General features: G+C 28.8%; 1 long non-coding RNA gene across 1 annotated transcript; it reads right to left on the reverse strand.

The window, feature by feature from the left end:
- Positions 1 to 638: 638 nt before the first annotated feature.
- LOC150025655 (uncharacterized) lies at positions 639 to 1297 on the reverse strand. The gene is made up of 2 exons (XR_016515160.1): positions 895 to 1297; positions 639 to 800 (listed from the first exon to the last, which is right to left on the reverse strand). It is a non-coding gene; the product is annotated as an uncharacterized LOC150025655 (long non-coding RNA).
- Positions 1298 to 19552: the final 18255 nt, after the last annotated feature.

The following is a 19552-nucleotide window of genomic DNA, read 5'->3' on the forward strand; positions in this document are numbered from 1 at the left end:
TTTACAGAATTAAGTATGTTTTCAAAATAATATATATATATATATATTAAAATAAAAACAATTATTTTTAAAAATAAAAAATGACAATTAGCCTCACCTCTACTTGTTTCCATATCCTTATTTTGCCTTTGTGATTATGAAACAATTAGATTTTACGTTTGTTTTAAGCTTTTTTTTTAACAGCATACGTTTGTTTTAAACGTTTGTTTTAAGTATTTAATGATAGTTTGATAATATAGTAATTAACAATATTTATTAAAAAATTATATTTTTAAAGTAGACATGCAATTAAGAAATATATAATAAAACGGTTGTGACATTAATTATTTTTTTAATTTTCAGTTTTCATCACATTAAATATATATACATACATTAAACTAATACATTAAATTATATATCATGATTTTCTTAATTTTTTTAATAAGTCTTATTACTACTGTACTCATCTATTCGTTTAAATATAATTGAGAATTGATTTCGTAATTAGTTTGTCCTAAGAAAATTAGAGCTTTAATTAAATTTTTCCTTAATAAATTATATAATAAACCAAACCAGCTTTCTTAATTAAACACAAACCATTCATTTTAATTAAATGTAAAAATAAACTCTATGATAAAAAAGGATGGGAGATACCAAAGACACATGAAAAACTATTCATTAATTATCGGTTTTAACATAATCTTTTTTTTGACGCAAGCTCAACAAACAATCTTATTTTCGACAAAAAAAATAACAACTTCGGAGCATAATCCACCATTTTTAATGACTCATCTCCTCCTCAGGGCTTGTTTTTTATAATTCTGAAAAAGAAAAGAAAGAAAAAATAATGTCAGAAAAGTAAATGAATGAGTAGTATTAACATGAATAATATACAAAGAAAAAAAGAAATCTCACTTCTCGCAATCGAAGTCCTTGGAAATGGGATAATCGACACTAATATTACAAACTTTAGGAAGTTTATTGGCTCTGTCAACATCTAGGTTAGGAATGTGAGAGGCTTCTTTCTTAAGGCACTTACATGCAGCACATTTTTCTTTTTTTGTAGGTGTTGAAGCTATAAATTTATTCAACCCTTGGCAGCAAGGAGTTGAAGGGGTACTTGTTTTCTTGGTGAGATAATCTAAGCATGGCGTCACTAAGGATTTTGTCTGCTCACAAGTCAGGGCCTTTGGTGGCTTTGTGGCTGCAACTGTGAGGCCTAACACAACTACCAAACTCAAAAATGGTACAAACACACTCTTCATTTTTGCTACAATGATTTATCTCAATCACTCACTGGTGCTTTTGATTTTGGATGGATGAAACACTGTGAAAGTCTTACATTTATAGCCAATAGCCACATGCATGGTGCATTCTGAGCTTTCATCATGTGACCATTAATTATGACTATTAATCACCTTTTGTTTTCTTTTTCTTTTTCTTGGAACATGGTCCAGAAAATATGAAAAAAATTAATTTTTTTCAACGGTTTTGATGTGTTATTGCGAATATATAGTGGATTTTTTTATCTCTTTTTTCACTACAAGAAAATCATTGAATAAAAACTAATCTTAGAGACTAAAAAAATTAGTTTCTATTTGATTAAATTATAAATTATTTTATAAACTAAAAATTAGTGGTAACTAAACTAGTCTATATTATTAATAAAAATTTATAAAATACTTATAAATTAGTATCCAACCATTAATCATTAGCTACCAATGTTTTAACTACTTACTACTTTATATTCTAAATTAGTCTCTATTAGTCTTTTAAGGATTTTTTTTGTTTATATAGATGTATTGTTCACAACCAAAGATATGAGGGAATATAAGTCATTTGGATCCAGGATTTTGTGGGAGAAGAAAATGAGAAGATATAAGTGTGAACGATAAGTATCCTATCCCCTTAAAATAAAGAGAAACAAAAGGAAAGTCATGTTAACATGAGGTTATTTTCGAATTTACCCTTATTAAATAAATTTAACTAACACCAATATTTTAATAAAATGAAATAATAATAATTAATAATAAAATTATATTTTAATAAAAAATATATACTTATTTATAATAAACAAATTATATAATAATAATAATTACAAATAGAATAATACTATTTACATTTAAAACAAAAGGTTTTTCTAATTAATACTTTTAAATTTAAGAATATTTAAATTATTTATTTCTATATAATAATTGACAATTTTTAAATTATTTTCATCAAGCAACTCATATTTTTTTTTTCAGAAATTAATTATTATACTATATCGAATTATACACCAATAATTTTAATTCATCCAAATTTACACAAAAATTCCTAATATTTAATTATTCAATTTTTTTTAAAGACAAAGTTAAATTTGTAATCGTATATTTTACGCCTTTAAAAAATGATAAAAATACTCTCACAGCCATCATATAACTCACAAACTTTAACAAACTTTCCTCACAAATCCACTAACATACCCCAATCCAAACACACTAATTTTTTCACCATTTCCTCTCAAATCTTAACACATTCACCCCTCAAATCCTCACACTTCCACTCCTCAATCCAAACACAACCTTAGAGACTAATTTAGAATCTAAAATATTAGTAGCTAATTTAGATACCAATTTAGAAATCATTTTATAAATTTTTATTAATATTGAAAACCACTTTAGATACCAATAATTTTTTAGTCTCTAAAATAGACCTAATTTAGTCAATATAGTGACCAATTATTATTTTTTATGTAAATTTGATTGTTATTTAATGATTTTCTTGTAGTGCTTGGAGTATGCTCTACACATTCCCACAAAAAAACAAGATAAAGTATCATTGTATTTTGTTTGTATCTCATTTTGTTTTTTTGTTTTTAAAATTTATTTTTGTTTTACTATACACCATATTTTACTTTAAAATACATTGATTTATGTTTTTTTTATATATATATATAATTGTTTTCTAAACATAAAAAATACAATGATTGTACAAGTTCGGTTTAAGGACTATCAAAGATCACATCTATAAAACTTGATTATTTATACCACATTTTTTAAGTTGTCTTTAAAATGTATGGACTAAACAATAAAACCATGATCTAAAAGTTGTCACATATGTATAACTCTGATAGAGCACACATTTTGGGTCATAGAGGTTTAAATCACAATTTTGTTACAACGAACTTTAAAAAACATAATAAATCACATTAAAAAAGTATGTCAGAAAATAATAAAAATTTGGTTTTTAATTATAAAAAATAAATATAATTATATTATTATTTAAATTTAATATAAATATGATTTTTAATTAATTTTTGAATATAAATATTAAATTTTGTTTTTTTATCTAATAATTTTTATTATTCCGAAACTTGTATATAAGTCATAATTTTTTATGTTATAATATTTTTTTTATTGAATTTATTTATTTTTATCTAATAATTTTAAATTTTAACACGTATTAATAGTTTTTTATATAATTTTTTTAAATTATAAATATTAAAATTTTATTTTGAATGCAAACAAAATTATTTTTTGATATTTTTTTTATTTTTTTGACAAATTTACATAATCTGTATTTTTTTCATGATTAGTTTTTACACAGTTCTGAAAATAATTTATAAAATTTTAATTAACTCATATCTACCAAAAAATACCTCATATATCATTGCTCAAAAAGTTTTAAAGATAAGAGTAAATTTGAATACTTACATTTTACAGATGTTGGAAAATAAAAAATCACTCATAACCATCACATCACTCACAAAATTCAATAAACTTTTCTCACAAATCCATTTTAACATACTCAAATCCAAACATTTTTTTTTTCACATTTTTCTCTAAAATTCTCGCACATCCTATTACGAAAGAGTGGACTTTAAGCCTAACTCAACCCCATAAAACCGGCTCATAGGGTTGAGGTCTGCACCCATTTATATATTATGAAATGTCCTTATCTCTAGTCGATGTGGGATCTCCAACACATCCACCCCTTTAAATCCTCACACACCCACTACCAAATCCAAACACAACCTAAGTCACTTTTTAAAATAATATATATATATATATATACACGTATATTAATATAAATAAAAAATAGAAAACAAATTTGCAACCTACCCCACCATAGTTTAGTCAAGAGGAACTCCACCCCTATTTCTTTCCATATCTTTGTTATGCTTTTCTTAATTTAAAATCGTTAGAATTTACGTTTGTTTTAAGTGTTTAATGATAGTTTGATAATTTCTAACTAAAAATATACATATAATTTACACTATCTTTTACTTTAGGCAAAATTTCTTGTTGTTTTATGTACACTATTTTTTTATTTATTTTAGATAACATTTAATTAGGTCACATATACATAATTGTTTCCTAAGTATAAAAAAGACAACGTTTTTACAAACGTGGTTTAAGGACTATCACATATCACATCTATAAAACCAATCGTTGATAATTTATATCATATTTATTAAGTGTTGTCTTTAGAATGTATGATAAACAATAAAATTGTGGTCCAAAAGTGACCACAAATATATAAATGTGATAGACCACACTAATCGGGTCATAGATGTTTAAATCACTATTTTGTGATAATGACCACTAACAAAAATAACACTACAAAAAAAAGTAATTTTAGCGATCACTAAAAGCACTATAGTTGGTCGCTAAACATATATGCGGTTGAAATAGTCACAAAATAAAGATGGAAGCAAAAATCCTAGTCGCAAAGCCTTTAACGACTGAATTATTAAGTGGTCGCTAATTTGCAACCAAAATTTAAATGGCTAAATCGGTCGTAGAAAATTTGGTCACAAAAATTCAGAAACCAAATTAGAAACCGAAATTTCAGTTGCTACGAAAATTTGGTAACCAAAATTGTTGTGGCTAAAGCGGTCGTAGAAAATTTGGTCACCAAAATTCAGAAACCAAATTAGCGACCAAACTTTTATAAAAAAATTGATGGCTGAAATAGAAGGTGATAGCAACCACCATTTTCGGTCGCTAATGGATTAAAATAATTAATTAAAAAAAAATTTGTGGCTAATTCGATGGCTAAATGAAGATCCCTATACCAACATATTTGATTTTAGTGGCTAAATAATTTTTTTTTAATTACAACGACCGATTCTATTTCGGTTTCTAAACAACAACTTTGTAGATATAACCATCAAATCAGTTTCGGTGGCTATTTTTATATGTATTATTAATACCTATTTAAAATGATATTTTGACCTTTCATAAAAAAATTCAAACCTGCTTATAAATACTCAAAGTTCAATCAAGCTAAATAGGAATAAACTTCAAATACATAGTTTAAGAAGGAGTTGAACTCAAATTAAAAGTAAATCGTTTTACACAATGAAAACTATTGAAAACTAGTTAAAAGAGACAAATCTATTATATAATTCAACATACTATTAATCTTCTTCTAAACAATCTTTTCTAATGTGGTCTCCTTTATGATGTCCACTGGTTGTAGGATTTTAAGAACCCTGATATGGGATTATTCATTTGAACGTGTTGTGTGATGAGTTGCATCTGTTCATTTTGTTTGCGCATCAGCTCCTCTTGTTTACGCATGTGTTCATTTTTGTCTTCATGAGTTTTCATCAATAACTTCATCTTTTCTTCAAGTGTCCGCTCCTTGACATGTTTTGTCATAAGTTCATCATTTAGCTTTTGAATAATCTCACACATTTCTTCTATTTGATGGACTACTGGAGCTTGACTTGTAGCATAGTGAACACTTGTTGAACTATTAAACCTTTTGCTCAATACACCAAGACCATAGATATTCCCTTTTTTATTTCAATCTCCAACTTGATTATATTAAGTAAACTCTGCTTTAATTTTTCATCTTCAATTTGATTTATCTTCTTTACCACTTTATAATTATTTGCATAATGTCTTGTCTTTCTGTACTTCCAGCACGTATTTTCTTTTTTTCTTGGATTTTTTATATTCAATTTTTCTTGTTGGCCTATCCTCTTGAAATTTGGTAGCCTGCCTATGCTGGTTATAAGGCTTTCTACAATTTTTCTTCCTATTTTATTTTTTTCTAAATTATTCTCTTTTTCTTAGAACTAGGCGCCCTAATTGGTTCCATCCCATATTGTTGGCAGAAAGTGCCAATTTCTCTTTTATTTATCATACTTTCTTTTTTAAGTTTATTCTATAATTAAAAATCTGTACAAATTCGAATTCCTGTCTCTATCATATATTGTGTATTTGTCCATAAGTTAATGAATCATAAGCTATTGGTTTACAGTAATGTCTTTCTAGATTCATTCTAACTTTTTTCGAAAAGAGTTGGTAATCCGGCTAGAAATTTTTCTTTTCAGAATCCCACAAATTTATCTTCTTAAGGTTATCTTAGATAAAAAGTTATCTTTGTACCATCTATAATCAAACATTGTTGGACAGTAAAGATTGGCTAATTGACTAGTTGATATTTCTTTAAATATATTTGGGTCTCCTACAAAATTTTAAATTATTGAATAAATTAAAGTGGACATTGCATCCTCTTGATTAGTTTCAGTTTTGACACTGTTGAGTATAACCATTTTATCATGTTTTGTACATAGATTATCCCACCAACCTTTCAATTGGCCAGTAAACCCTTGTAACTTAATTTCTTAGGATAATTTCCAGTAAACCCTAGGATAGAAATTTCTAAGTTTTGGATAATTTATTATTTTGTTAAGTTCTAATGTATTTATGGAAGTTTTATTTAGGTCTTCGAACTTCTTTTTAAGTTCCTCAATCTTTACGTCAGTATCACTTTTTAATCTTAATGAGTCAAATTCTTTTTGTGGGACATTAAATAATTTATATATAGGCTTTTCAGGTAACTTTGAACTACTTGGAATATGTGAACGTATCGTTTTATTTTCTATTCTTGTTAACTGTTTGGTCATTACCTCTAATACAGTATTTGAATAATTTAACTGAGAGTGTAATTTCTTAATATCTTTTAATTCTACATTTTTATTTTCGGGTTTGATATCTTTATATGGACTAGCTTCTATTTCTAAATCTTTGTTGGCTGTATAATAATACTTTGGTGTGGCAAATATTCTGACTCTATTAATTCATTATTTATTTTCATGTATTACTTGTTTTTTTCCAACAGACATATAGTTTTATTAAAGGATACTTTAAATTGTGGATATTACTATAATATGGGAGACAGTCAAAGAAGTAAAGATTTATCTCATGTTGGGTTAGATAGTTGTAAAATTCTATTCTTATTCTCTCTACTTGTTCTTTAGAATAGTGCTTAAAATATCGGCTTACTTTTTCTTTATTATGTTCAGCATTAAAATCTTCCCTAATCTATTTCTTATCTATATTAAAAGGTTCTTCTTTTATTAAAGTATTTAATACTTGTGAAGTTGTCGGAGAGTATCGTGGGAATTCTGATTTTCTCGATTCTTCATATATTGGTTTACTTACTTTTGGAGTAATTTTATTTAATCCTCACAGATCTAGGTTTATGGTAGATCCATCCACTGAATGTCTAGATGATTGACTTATCATTTGTGGTTCTCTTATTTTAAGCAATGATGACCTATTCATTCTTAACCTAATACATCTACTATCTTGAATTATTTCTCTTATTTGAGCATTGTAAATTTTTGGTTCTTCTATTATATCTTCTAGTACTCATTCTTCAGGAATATTCTTCTTTATGAGTTAATCTTTTAGGAATTTGAATTGGCAATTTTCTAAGGTTTGCCTCTACTAATATAGTTTCGTATCTTTCGTATCTTGGAGAGGATCTGAAAGCCTTATAATTATAATCTATCTTTGTAACATTATAATAAATTCTGTAAATTATTTGTATGGGGCTAGGTGTTTCATCTACTATCTCACTTGGAGTTTTAATATACAATTTTATCGCATTACTTGTTTTTTTTTCATTTTTATGTTCATAGAAAAGTTTAAATAGCAGTTAAAGAAGGTCGGGCCATCATGTAAATTACTTTCTAATATCGCAATTACCGAATCATTAAATTTTTTGAGTTTGATATCTCTTAACATTATTAATATTGGACTGTTTATTCATATTCTACAGTTGGGTTTTCCAACAACTTGAATAAGTCCTAAATGAATAAAATTATATTCATCCTTTATATGTTGATCTAAAAGAGATTCTTCTAAAACATTTAAAATCTTATTACTTTTTATTCCCGTGTAGCTGTATTCGACTATATGTATTTTGTAACAGCGTCTTCTTTTAAAACAACAAAACCCCCTCCCTTCTCACACATTTTTTTTCGTTGTTTCTTCCTTATCTCCATTTCTCTCTCTTAATTTCCCTCCCAATCTTCATCTATTTTAGAATCTGATCAGACCACGTTGTAGCTGTCGAGTTAAGGAACATTTCTACCCGATCAGATTTTCAAACAGAGTAAGTTCATTTTTGCTCTAAATATCATTTGTTCTCTGTTTTTCCTTAGGATTTAGTCATCAATCTTGGTAGGGTTAGTTGAGAAGATTAAGCCTCTCAACTTACTCTACTATATACTGGATTTTTGTTCTGTTTGGACAACTTGCATTAGGCACGTAAATCTTGAAGCTTATCTAGATTGTGGGGAATAAAATTCTAGAAGTTGCTTGGAAAGCATGAAATTAAGGTAAGGGAAGCTAAATTTAATTTTTAATAGCACCTTAAGCTAGAAGATCTGGATGTGGAGGGGACATGGTCCCAGAATTCAATTTCTCTTGCTGGGATGTTGTGTGTTTATATATTGTGTTGTTTGTTTATACGTTATTAAACTTGTAGAAATATTAGATTTTGATAGTTTAATATTTAAGTGTTGTTGTTCTTTTATGTTAAACAGACTTTTGAATGTTGTGGATCACGTTTTAAATGATATTGTATGATGAAATGTATGGAATTGAATTCATACATTTGGGATAATGTATGGACTGATGTTTGTATGTGTATTAAGTATTAATGCCTATGTGGTAACAAAGATCTTTGAGCTTCACTGATGATCTAAGTCACATAGACTAAGATATCAGGTGGTAAGAAGCTGATGGGGGAGTTCATGCACACCGTGACATATGAGATGCACGACTTGGGTTGTATTCAACTTACCCTGATCCTTTTTGTTGGATTCACTGGTAATCTTTGGATCAGGTGTTAGTCTCTGGTAGGACTTACTTAATACGGGACTTTCGGAAGGGGTTAAATGTTATTTTTTTTGTTGAATATCCTGGATGTGTAGATCCATGTGAGATCTATGTGATTGTTTTATTGTTGAGATTTTGAAGAAGATTGAATAATTTGAGAAATTGATAATGTAATTTAGTTTTCTCTTTTGATTTAATTGTATATATTATAAAATTCTATTTTCACCAGCTTACCCTTATTTTTCTTGTTGTGTTTGAACTGCGATAACTATACTATGTACACGAGTAGATGATCTTACAGGTGTCGGAGGGTCTGAAGAGCTTTAGGGTTTTGATTTTGAAATTTATATTGTAAATATTTGTATTTCTATATGTCCTAATCATGTATTAGGAATGTTTTGAAAAACTTTAAGCTTGTATAGAAATATGTAGAACCTGTATTGTAATAGTTAAATGTTATTTTCCGGGGTGTTATATTTAATGGTATCAGAGTGGTTCATCTTAGGATGACCTGAGGGTAGTGGGTTTATTATGTTTCTCTTGCATGTAGATTTTTGTTTAAGTTTAGCTTCAAGACTTAGTTAAAAATTTCTAATAGGATGTTTAACAAAGTTGTTTTCTTGAAATTTTGTTTGTGCTTGAGTCAAATTAGTTGTTATGAATAAAGATGAAAGTATTAAGAATGAAAAGAATATTGATAGAGTGGTGGTGGTGCACACTCACGATTGGACCAAGATTATTTTCTATCTTAATTTTAAGTAGCTAGAGTACATTTTAGAGATAAGTTTTGATTGGTTTTTACCTATTTCGTATGTTTATTCCTTTGAAGTTAATTTGTCTTAAAGATGTAATTGGAGATTTTTAGTAATTTCTAGTCCAATTCTTTATGTGCTTAGAAGATGACATGTAGACCACCTACTCCTCCTCCATCAGTAGATATGCCCAACTTAGCTTGGGCAATAGTGATGATGGCAACAACCTTGCAACAACAGAGTGCTACTATGGCACAACAGCGTCAAGTCGCCCTTCATCCATTAGAAACAACTAGATTAGAAGCAGAAGCATCTCATCTTCCTCAACAAGCCCATACCTTTAGTCTGGAGATTTTTCTGAGACACAATCCACCCAAATTTAATGGAAAGGTAAATCCAGATGAAGTAGATCAACGGGTGAGAGACATAAAAAGAATCTTTGAAGCTACTTAATGCCCTGAAGAGAGAAAGTTATCTTATGCCATCTATATGCTTATTGAAGAAGCTGAGTTTTGGTGGATAAGCATGAAACAAATGATGGAAGACAGAGGAGAAGATGCCACTTTGGAGAACTTCAAAGTAAGATTCCGGGAGGAGTATTTTCCTCATAGTGTCAGATATGCAAAAGAAATTGAATTCATGCAGCTGGAACAAGGAAATGTTTTAGTCACTGAATATGCTACTAGGGTCAAACACCTAGCTAGATTCTACACCCAGACCATGATTGAGGCGTGGAGATGTAGAAAATTTGAGTTTGGGTTGAAGCAAGAACTTAAAGAAGTGGTGATTCATATGTCCATTAGAGATTTCCCTGCTCTAGTGGAGAAAGCAAAAGTAGTGGAGATTTTGAAAAGTAGTAGCAGACTTGCTAAGCCTCAAGTGGGAGGACCTTCTAAAAGCATGCCTAAATATGAAGATAGAAAGAAACCTTATTTCGGACCTCAATCTTATACCAGTGGAAGATCCAGTTCTCAATCACCGCCTAGTTTGAAATGTGACATGTGATAGATGTCACAGGTATGGTCATACAACAAAAGACTGTTGTGTCCAATTGAGAGCTCCAAATTCTGGCAGAGTGCAGCAAGTACAACAAAATAGTAATCAAAAGCCCAAAGTAGCAGGCATAGTTTTTGCCATTAGTGGAATTGAGGCTTTACAATCTGATAACATTGTTAGAGATATTTGTTCTATCCTTGGAACACAGTTATATGTATTGTTTGATTTTGGGGTAACCCATTCTTTTATATCTTTTGATTGTGCTAAGAAACTTAGTAATGAATTTTCTATTTCTGCTATTTACAATTATTTTTCTTTATTATTTTGTTGATTAGAAGATGAAGCTTCTTGTTGTAGAGTTCTTATTACAATCTATTTATCTTTATTTTTTAACCCTAAATCACTGAAGGACCTAGAAAATTTGGTATTCTACTTCTTTCTCTAGTTTCCATGTTACGAGACCACCTCTGACCAACGGGTTTACTATCTTGCTAGGCTTTACTACCGAGACCAAGGTTGACCAACATATGGCTCTAATACCAAATACAATTCAGGATCATAGAGATCACAATAAAAGAAGTAATAGAAGAAGTAATCACGAAGCATGAAATAGAAGAACTTAAATTAATAAATGAATAAGAGACATTATGCAAACAATTGTAAAGTGCGGAAGGGCAGGAAATTTAATATTTAATAATATCAATAATAATTAATAATATATTTAATTATCCTTTTGGTCTCTACTTTTGGGTCAATATTCAATTCAATATAGTGGTTTCTTAGAAAATCAATTTGGTCCCAAAGATTTTAAAAAATGTTCAATTTGGTCCCTTACGTTAAGTTTTCACCAACACCGTTAACAATTGATGATGTGGCGCACACACTACACACGTGGAATGTCTCTTTCATCCTCTTTTTGCTTTTCTCTCTAATCAATGACTTTTCACTTCAATATTAATATAATAATTGAATTTATGTTACATTATTCACAATTCAATTCATAAATTAAAAATATTTATTAATAAGAATCCATTTTAATGAGTTTTAATATTGTTAATTAAAATCTAATTTTAATATTAAAAATATCGATATGATTTGTTTATTCATAAAAACTGAAGTTACACATTAATTTAAATTAAAATAATTTATATATATATATTTTTAATGAGAATCCATTTTAATATTAAAATAATAAAGTTTTAAAATTCGAAATATTTATATAAATTTTTTTAATCAGTACTGAAGTCATACATACATTAATTTAAATTACAAAAAATTAATATAATTATTTTTTTATTAATAAGAATTTATTTTAATATTAAAATTTTAAAATTATAAATATTTTTATGCTTTTTTTTATTAATCATAATTAAGTCATAAATACATTAATTTAAATTATAACATTTTTCGTGAAATAATATTATAATAATTGAACCTTTTGAATTTATTTTTTTACCAAATTGATTTTTTTTAAAATCATTATATTGAATTGAATATTAATTCCAAAAATAAGAAACAAAAAATAATTAAATCTTAATAATATTTAATAATATTAATAATTTTTAATGATATTTAATAATATTTATAAATATCTAATAATATTTAATAGTATTAATAATATTTGATAATATTTAATAGTATAAATACTATTTAGTAGTATTTAATAGTATTAATAATGTTTAATAGTATTAATAATATTTAATAATATTAATAATATTTAATAATATTTGATATGTATTCACATAGGTGAGGTTTATCAATTTTAATGAGAATCACTAATAAAATGAATTACATTAAATTATTTAAAAAAAATTAAAATATATTAATTTAAAAAAATTTAAAATTAAATTAAATTTGTATCCATAGTATAGAAAACATAACTAAAATAATTTAACATATTAAAATAATAAATTTAATTTATTAAATTTAAAACATTAATTAGTGAATTGAAAATTATCTACGTAATTAAATGTATTTTTAGAATAATATATATTAAAATAAAAACAATTTTGTTTTAAAAAAACCTAGCCACCCTATTTTTGTCTGACCACATTCGGGTCCAGAGGAAACTCACCCCCTACTTGCTTCAGTATTTAGTGAAAGTTTGAGAATATAGTAATTAAAAATATATATAGAAGAGTAATATTTCTTTAAAATAGATGTAATTAAGAAATATATAATAAAATGATTGTGACATTAATTATTTTTTTTTATTTTCAGTTTTCATCACATTAAATATATATATATATATATATATATTAAATTATTAAAATAATAGTATGATTTTCTAAAAGTTTTGAATATGTTTATTACTTTAAGACTTTATTCGTTTTTAACTAAACACAAACTATTCATCTTAATTAAATGTAAATGAACGGAGGATACCAACTAACACATGAAAAACTATTAATTAATTATCAGTTTTAACATAACTCTTTCTTTCATGCAAGCTAAACAAACAATCTTATTTTCAACAAAAAAAATGACAACTTTGAAGTATAATCCACCATCTCTATTGTCTCATCTCCTCCTCAGGACTAGTTTTTTATAAACTGAAAAGGAAGACGAAGAAAAGAAAGCAATGTCAGAAAAGTAAATGAAGGAGTAGTATTAACATGAATATATATATATATATATATATATATATATATATATATATATATATATAAAGAAAGAAATCTCACCTATCACAATCCAAGGTCTTAGAGAGATTACAAAGTTTAGGAAGACTTTTGGTCCTGCCAAGATCTAGGTTAGGAATTTGAGAGCGTTCTTCCTTAAGACACTTACATACAAAAAGTCTTTCTTCTTTTGTAGGTGAGAAAACTATCACTTCATTCAACCCTTGGCAGCAAGAAATTGAAGGGGCACTAGTTTTATCGGTGACAAAATCTAAGCATGCCTTCACTAAGAATTGTGTTTGCTCACAAGTCAGGGGCTTTGATGGCCCTATGGCTGAAACTGTGACGACTAACACAGCTACCAAACACAAAAATGATACAAACACACTCTTCATTCTTGTCACAATGGTTTATCTCAATCACTCACTGATGCTTTTGATCTTGGATGGATGGAACACTGTGAGAGTCTTATATTTATAGCCACATGCAAGTAAAGAGGAATCTCACCCCTATTTATTTCCATATCTTTGGGTTGTTTTTGTGCTATCATTTGTTTTAAGTATTTAATGATAGTTTGATAATATAGTAAATCAAAATATACATTTAATTTACACTAATTTTAACTTAAGACAATTTATTGTTATTTTACACATATCATTTTTTACTTATAGGCAATATTTAAGTAGGTTAGATATATATAATTGTTGGCTAATCATAAAAACAAGAACGATCTTATAAACGTGGTTTAAAGACTATCAAAGATCAGATTTATAAAACCAATAGTTGATTATTTATATCATCTTTATTTAGTGTTGTCTTTAGAATATATGAGCTAAACAATAAAATTGTGGACTAAAAGTGATCACAAATATATAAATGTCATAGACCATGCTTATCGGGTCATAGATGTTTAAATCACTATTTTGTGACAATGACCTCTAATAAAAAGAATAGAATATCCCACATTAAAAAAGTTGTGTCCTAGAATAATAAAAATATGATTTTTAATTGTAGGTATTTTAAACTATTAAAGGGATACGGATACCAGAGTTATAGTAGGAGGATTCTAATATTAACGGTGTATTTTTTAATTCTTTGTTGTTTTTTTTTCTTTATAGAGGTAAAAATAACCTTTATTTTGTCTTTGTCTGTTATGATTATAGTATTTATTGATTGATTTTCTCTCTCTCTTTAGTTAGACCAATTTGTTTTGATGTCAATGAAATAATTCTAGAGATATTTATTCTCATATCCTTTGTCTTCCCTCTTACTCTTATGTTTATCTCTGTCCTCCTTTGTTCATCTATATTCTATTTCATAATATAAACCATATTTAATTAAAAAAAGGTATGCTTTCAAATTCTAAATGTACAATCATTTTGAATTATTTTTAATATTCCCAAATCTAAATCTCATGCTTTCATTGGTTTATAAATCAAAATTCAAACCAAACATTCATTTTAAAATTAAAATCTAAATTAATAATAATAAAAATAATAATCAAAATATGACAAAAAAACTTTGTTTATTATAGTGGTTATATGTTTAGGGTTTAGTCATGAAACTTTTATTCAAATGCAATTGCCCTAATTAAATAACTGTGACATAAATGTAAATGACAATACTAAAAAAACTATATTTCTAAAAGTGTTAACTATTATTATATTTTAAACAATAATTGTATAGCCCACATAATTATGTAAAATCATGATTTTTGGTAGTGTTAATTACTTAACTTGACAAAATTTGCAAACAATAAGCATTTAAATTATTTTTTTTTATTTCTAAACGAATAAATTAACACGGTTTTTTTATAATCATGTTCTTAATATAAAAAAAAAGTGCAAAATACTATTTTTAAGTTTATTAGTTAGATCAAATTACATTATTTTTACAATCCTTTACAATCCAACATTGATAATGTAAAAAGTGATTAATTTTTATGTAGATTCAAGATATGACATAAACACAACCCTTTTACATCGTCAATGTGCTTAATTGATGGAAACAAATTCAAAGTATAATGGTTTTCTTTGGAGAGAAAATTATTTGCATTTTATTAAAAACAAATTATACAACAAATAATCATTAAATTAGAATGTAAAATTTATATTGAAAGTAAATTTTATTTTCTAATATTTAAAATATATGAGTATTATTACACAAATATATCAATATATATATATATATATATATATATATATATATATCAACGGATATTCAACAAGTGAAGTATTTACTTATGTTTTTCAAAAAAACTCCAAAGATTAATTTATGATACAAACAAGTACTTATATTTATAAGCAAACATATGAATAATGGATCAATGTAATTCATTATAACCCAAGTCGCATATATATGCTGAGTGTGTAAGAATTTCCCCTTAAGTGTCTTACCACCTGACATCTTGATCTACATGACTTAAACCATGAGTGAAGCAAGAGAATCTTTATTGTAACACAAATACTTTTACTTAATACACAACTCAAAGAATGGTTCACATATAATTCCAGATTTATGACCTCATATATATTCACACAACTTTTAATATTTGAAAAACCTTTTTTCATATAATATAAATCACGTAAATAAAATCCAATTCAATCAAATAAACAAATAAATACTTTATTTACTTTTATATTTAACATTCACATTCAATCAATTAAAGAGACAAAAAAAAGAAGTTAAAAAAAACTAGTTTCGGCAAAAATCTAGCCAAAAGAAAGTTGAATTTATGTTCTATTTTTATTTTTCACTTAAGTGAAAATATGGCCGAGGACAAGGTTTATTTTCTACTCTATTTTCACTCAAACGAAAATAGAACCAAGAGCAACTGTTGATATCATGCTATATTTGCTTATGCTTGAGTGAAAAATTATTGATTTTTAAAAATTCACCAAAAATCAATATAATAATTTACAACTTTTAGATAATTAAAAAGGCCTACAGAACTATAATTGACTCAAATATAACTTGCATTTTCATAAAGCTTACAAATCAATCCATGATAACTATAAGAAATTAACTTATTACAATAATAAATAATATTAAAAAACTCAATTTAAAATCTTCAAAATTTAACATGCAAATATATATTTAGCGTAACAATATCGCAATGATATTGAATTGAAAGTACTTAAACAATTCTCACTCAATTTCAAATATTTACATATTTTCAAACAAAACACAAATGTCTACATAGAAATAAATATATTGTGATCAAGACCAATTAGGTTGGGCAGACTAGACACCATGTTTAGTGAGTGGGCTTAATCATTGTACATAGTTGAAACGTAGGTGAACATTGTTCTGTGGCTTCAAGTGGGAGATTGTTGGGTATGAAGCCAGAACCAATTGGGTTGGGTTGACTAGACACATGTTTAGTGAATGAGCTTAATCATTGTGTCCCTTTTATAATCTTAATTTAAAGAGATCATTGTACTTGTAATTGGTGTGCAACAGGATAAAATGAAAACCTAATAGTTAACCGTGTGGATGTAGGTTGCAGATGGCGACCGAACCACGTTAAATCTTGTGTCGTTTATTTTTATGCAATTGATTCGTGATTGTTTGTGTTGCTTCCGCGTGCGTTTTTTCCCATCAAGTGGTATCAAGAGCCTTGGTCCGTTTACACACTAGAGATCCGATCAGCAGAAATTAATCAACTAGACGTGAAAATTGCGGCTGCAGCAGCGTCCCAAAGCTAGGGTTTCCCAGGGCTTGCAGTAGCGTCCCAAAGTTAGGGTTTCGCAGAGGCGACATAATCATCCTAAAGCTAGGGTTTCGCAGGGGCGACAACGACATCCCAAAGTTAGTGTTGCATGTGTGTTCTGCAGGTGTGCTGGTTTGAGACGGCACGGAGTGTAGTGCGACGGCGGTGACCAAAGACGGTGGTGGTGCAGAGCGCGAACAACGGCGGTGCTCGTCTTGGCAGCTGCAGTCCAGTGCGGCGGAGCGCCAATGCATTGGGGACTGCGACCAGGTCTGTTGGTGACTGATTTTGGGTGGTGCAATTTTTGTGATCTTGATTTAAAAAAAAAAAGGAATGCCAAGATTTGAAATTAGTTGTACCGAGTATCTCGTCTAGTCATTTGAGATGGCAGAAGAAGGGAGGTTCCGAATTGAAAATGCAAATTGAGGATTTGCTAGTTCAGTTACTGAGCACATCAATAAAACGAATTCGATCATAGCCAGACTTATGTCAGTGGGCATTAAGTTCGATGATGAAATTCAAGCTTTACTACTGCTATTATCTTTGCCTGACAGTTGGTCTGGAATGGTTACAATAGTTACCAGTTTAGCGGGATTCGATGGATTCACTTTTGAGAAGATTCGTGATCTCATTCTCAGCGAGGATGTCCGAAAAAGGAGTTTTGGGAATTATCTAGTGAATCACTATATGTCATCAGAGGTAAGAAAAATATCAGAGATAGTGGGAGCAAGAACAAAAGAAGGAGTCAGTCAAAGACTCGGGATTGCTCAAGTGTAACATGTTGGAACTGGAAGGAGGTGGAACATTTCAGGAATCAATGCCCAAATGATAAATAAGTTAACATTGCAGAAGACTTCGTGGACGAGGACCCTTTTAGTCTGTTGCGCGGATAGCAGTGTGGATTCCTGGGTCATGGATTCTGAAGCATTGCAGAATCTAGTTATTGGAGACTTTGGAAAGGTAAGACTAGCGGACAACAGAACTCTTGATGTTATGGGCATGGGTCACATAATGTTGAAGACACCAGTTGGTTTCTGAATTTTGATGGATGTCAGAGTTGTTCCAAGCTTGAGGAAAAGTTTGATTTCTGTTAGGCAGTTGGTCGGATAGGGACATGAAGTGAAGTTCGGAAATTAGTAGTGGAAGGTCGTCAAGGGAAATCTTGTCATGGCCTGTGGAAGAAAGAGAGGTTCGTTGTATATGGTCGGATTACCGTGTTTGAGGGAGTGACCATCCCAATTCAGAAGATAAACAAAGTCCGGTTCAAAGAATCTCGTGGACAGAAGAGGGTTGTCTTTACAAGAGAGAAGCCCAGAGCCACAGGTCAGATTCAGGATGAATGAGCATGGAAAGATTCAGGTAGACTAGTCCGAGGTACTTATGGCAATGGGAGCACGGGTTGTGCTTCAGCTGAGGTTCCTAGACGACAGAGGGTTAGGAGAACCTGTATTCCAGTGGTTGAAACTTCTTCAGAAAATTTCTTGCTGAGTATAGAGTATGTTTGTTCTCAGGTTATTCCAGGATCCGGTAGTTCCTGTAAGTGGGAGCTGATAGGAACAGAGAACGGATTAGTGACTGACGTGTTGAAAATCATGGGAGTTTTAACGAAGTCTTCAAAATGATTAAGAAGGCTGGTGGCAACTAGAGGTGGAACATTGAGTTCCGTCGACATATTACAGATGTACATGTACACAGTTGAAGCGCAGGTGAACATTGTTTCGTGACTTCAAGAGGGAGATTGTCGGGTATGAAGTCAAGACCAATTAGATTGGGCTGACTAGACACCATGTTTAGTGAGTGGGTTTAATCATTGTACATCGTTGAAGCGCAGGTGAACATTGTTCCGTGGCTTCAAGTGGGAGATTGTTGGGTATGAAGCCAGAACCAATTGGCTTGGGCTTTCTAGACACATTTTTAGTGAATGGGCTTAATCATTGTGTCCCTTTTATAATCTCTATTTAAAGAGATCATTGTACTTGTAATTGGTGTGCAATAGGATAAAATGAAAACCTAATAGTTGTCCGTGTGGATGTAGGTTGCAGTTGGCGACCGAACCACGTTAAATCTTGTGTCGCTTATTTTTCTGCAGTTGATTCGTGATTGTGTGTGTTGCTTCCGCGTGCGTTTTTTCCCATCATATATATATATATATATATTGATTATGATCAAGTCACCTTTACTTTCAGATAATCTAACCAAGATACTACCAAAATATAAATAGTTTCCTTTACTTCCTAAAGCTTTTTTTACTCTAAAACCAAACTTCTAACTTCTCTATAACATAAGAAAGATAAACTTGTACATAAAAGACACTATAAGAAAAAAAAAGGATTTCAACGGAGATTATTTAGCAGAGGTTAATAT

The sequence above is a fragment of the Phaseolus vulgaris genome, chromosome 8 (genome assembly GCF_051622355.1).
Source record: "Phaseolus vulgaris cultivar YP4 chromosome 8, ASM5162235v1, whole genome shotgun sequence".
Classification (NCBI taxonomy): Eukaryota; Viridiplantae; Streptophyta; class Magnoliopsida; order Fabales; family Fabaceae; genus Phaseolus; species Phaseolus vulgaris.